Below are 3,559 nucleotides of genomic sequence, written 5' to 3'. Positions count from 1 at the left end.
CAAGTGTTTGTTTTCCCAAGTGTCATTTAAATCACCTCAGCTTGGTTGACTTGTAATTCTTACAAAGTAAGACAAATAATATATAAATATAAAATTGATCAACTGTCAAAGTTCATTAGGGTTTTAACGTTTAGCAATTGAAAACGAGCGATGGCCAGATTGGAATCTTATAAAAAAAAAAATGTAAACGGAGGGATTTGTTGCATTGTTCAAGGCCACTCACAAAAAATGTAAAACAATGAAACGTTTGGCAATTTTTCCCTCACTTTCAATAAGAGAGGAGTTCTCTTTATCTGCGGAATTGCGGAAATTTACTTCATATCGGAATTGTACAGTTGTGGTTTTAGAGTTTCGCATTTTGTAAAACGAGCGTAATTCGAAATAACAACTAATTTCAATATGAACTAAATAACTGGCGCAGTCGGGTACCTTAGAGCATAGGATCAAAGACATCGAGTCGAGAATTGAAATTAGCGGATAAATTGAAAAAGCAAGTGAAAATTCTACAAAAGAAAAAACGACAAATATCAAAAAGTTCAGTGAATATAACTATATATACTACAAAAAGAGCGAAAATAATATAGAGAGTGAAAACAAAAGTTACAGTGAAATAATCAGAACATTTCTTGGTGGAAATCGAAACTACTTTACAAAAATCATGTCAAAAAAATAAAGCAACAAAAAAGCGTTATATCAAAAACACTTAAATCCGAAAAAAGTGAAAATAAGTACTAAACAAGAAAAATTCTTTTACAAAAGTCGCAGAATAGCAGTAAAATCATATAGTGCTAAAAAAAAATACTGTACATATCGTCTAAAAAATTGCGGTAAAATAATACTGTTTGATGAATAAAACAAAATTGTTTGCTTTAAGAAGTACAGTTTCGACAAAGCAAAAATTGCGGTATGTATATATGTACATATGTATACGTATATATAAAAACAAAAAAGTACAGTTTTGCGGAAAAGAGAGTAATATTAGAAAAATAGAACTACATTTTTATAACCGTTTTGCACAACGTCACAAAAAAAAACAATTAAATTGCAAAAAGCAAACCGCGCGGCACCAACCAAAAACAACAATTCAATTTCAAGAAAATTTTTGTTTTCAACATACAGTAGTAGAACGCCTACTTACACATGTTTTTATACAAAAAGAAAGCGTAATTTTCCAACCAAAAAAAGTTATAATATATACGGTTACGGACAATCGAACAGAATCAGCAGAATAAAACAATAACAGTAATCGGCCAGAAATCCATCGGCCCCCGGCGCTTTGTTGTTCTTCAGGCGGGTAATTGCTATTCGAACTTTTCCATGGTCGGTAAATGAAACGTCTGTTCCATCTTCATCGATTGGGGAATCGGGTTCGCCTTCTCCTGGCTGGAGAAGTATTCCCTCCATAATTTAAGTATGCTCTGGGCATCAGTGACTAGATCACCTTTGGGGGTTCTACAAGAGTATTCTCCGGTCTTGAAAACTTCTGTAAGCCGCCGCTCTTCGTTCAAGCTCTTCGTACTCACGCATTTCGGCCTCTTTATTTTTCTGTCTGCAAATGTGTGTTGCTTACCTCTTCAACTCTCGATGTACATATATATCATCCCGCACGTGTTGTGGTTGATTGTAACGTTGCCAGTTGCCAGTTGGCGATCAGAGAACTTTCGTCACTTGCCCGAACTTCTCCAGATGACTCCATCCTTCTTTAATGACAAGCACTACTCTTTTAATGAACAGCTTGTTTTGCAGAAATATTATATAAAAATTAGTGGAAGCAAACGTAACGTAATTTTTTCGTTTTTATAATTTAAGATGTCTATATTTCCAAAAACAGAGGATTAGATCGCCAAAATAACAGCCCTTGGTAGTATAGATTAGGGATCATTTCTGTTAATGCAGAACCTGCTGTCCTGCGAACTCAAGGTTCCCTTTGTCTTCCTTGTCGTATCCTACACAAAGCTATTTTGAGCGACAAAAGATTCTTTAACGGGACATCTCGACGGGATAAAATCTATGTCTTACTAACTGTCAAATCTATTGCTATTGCCATTGACAAATCTGTATGTGGGCATTTGTTATCTTGACATAATCATTTGCGCAAAGGCGTAGGGTGGGTAGGTTCGAGCTGATGTAGCGCATGTTTTGAACTCTTGGAATTGCGAACTGTCGTCGGGTATGTAGCTGATGTAGTTTTTATGAGGAAAATACGATCCTTTCTTTACAAATGTATTTCTGGGATAAGAAGAAATAAGAATTCATATTTTTGGACTACTATATAATAATTGCGGCATAAATATACCAATTAAAATAATAAATTTGAAATAAGCAAAGATATTTTGTTTTATGCTTGTATAAGTTTATTAAATTTAAGACTTCGGTCATTCCCAACCCAATTTGTATAAGCGCGACCTAAGGTCCATTTTGCCCTCTCCTATATCACATGACCTAACAGAGCCCCAGCAGCCTGAATAGTTCTAGGAGTTTGCCGGGCGCTATTGAGGTGATGTGATCCCTGCTGATGTAAGCAGAATCCAAGGCCTTAAGCCTTTTTACACAGATTGCTGAGCAATCCAGGATTAGGTGTGCTGGTGTTTCCTGTTCCAGGTTGCAGAATCGGCAGTTGGCACAGGAGACCATGCCCATGTAGGACAGGTGCTTCCTGAGCTTACAGTGCCCTTTGTAGATTGCGACGAGGAGGCGGAACTTTTCACGGGGGCGGTGAATTAGTTATTTAAATCTGGGGAGACTGTATCCTCCTAGAAGCAGTTTGGCGTGGCGCATACTTGCTGCCTGTCGCCAGTGCCGTTCTCTCCACTCTCTCCTCCATGCGGAGCAGCTCATTAAGAGTGTGGGGTCCTACCGCTATGTATGGCTCCGGTCCCAACATCTTTGACGCTGCWGCAGTGCGGGCCAGTTCGTCGGCCTTCTCATTACCTTCTACTCCCTTGTGCCCTGGTACCCACATTAGGTGCACCCGGTTGCACAAGGAGGTTTAGCCGTTCTACGCATTCCTCGACTAGAAGCGATTTGGTTTCGTAGGATGAGATCGCTTTTAGCGCCGCTTGACTATCACTGAGAATAGATATACGCTGGTTGCGATAGTTGCGGCTGAGGTTGACTTCAGCACACTGACAAATGGCAAAAACTTTTGCCTGGAAGATACTTGGAAAGCTGCCCATAGGTATGGACAGCTTGGTACGCGATCCCACAATACCTGCCCCAATACCTTCCGGTSCGCTGGTTGCGATAGTTGCGGCTGAGGTTGACTTCAGCACACTGACAAATGGCAAAAACTTCTGCCTGGAAGATAMTTKGGAAGCTGCCCATAGGTATGGACAGCTTGGTACGCGGTCCCACAATACCTGCCCCAATACCTTCCKGTGTTTTTGAGCCATCAGTGTACCACTGAATGGTGCTGTCTTCCAGCAGTCTTTCCAGCGCGGAATCACTCCACACCGTCTTGCTGCCTATAGTGACTTTGAAGTTCTTTGTGGTGCTGTCCTTAGGGAGGAGGGCTAGCGGTGTGCTCTCCGCTAGTTCGTCCATCTGTCTAGAGGACATT

Source organism: Bactrocera latifrons, unplaced genomic scaffold (genome assembly GCF_001853355.1).
Source record: "Bactrocera latifrons isolate USDA-ARS-PBARC rearing strain unplaced genomic scaffold, ASM185335v1 scaffold_356, whole genome shotgun sequence".
Classification (NCBI taxonomy): Eukaryota; Metazoa; Arthropoda; class Insecta; order Diptera; family Tephritidae; genus Bactrocera; species Bactrocera latifrons.
This window is presented reverse-complemented; position numbering follows the sequence as displayed.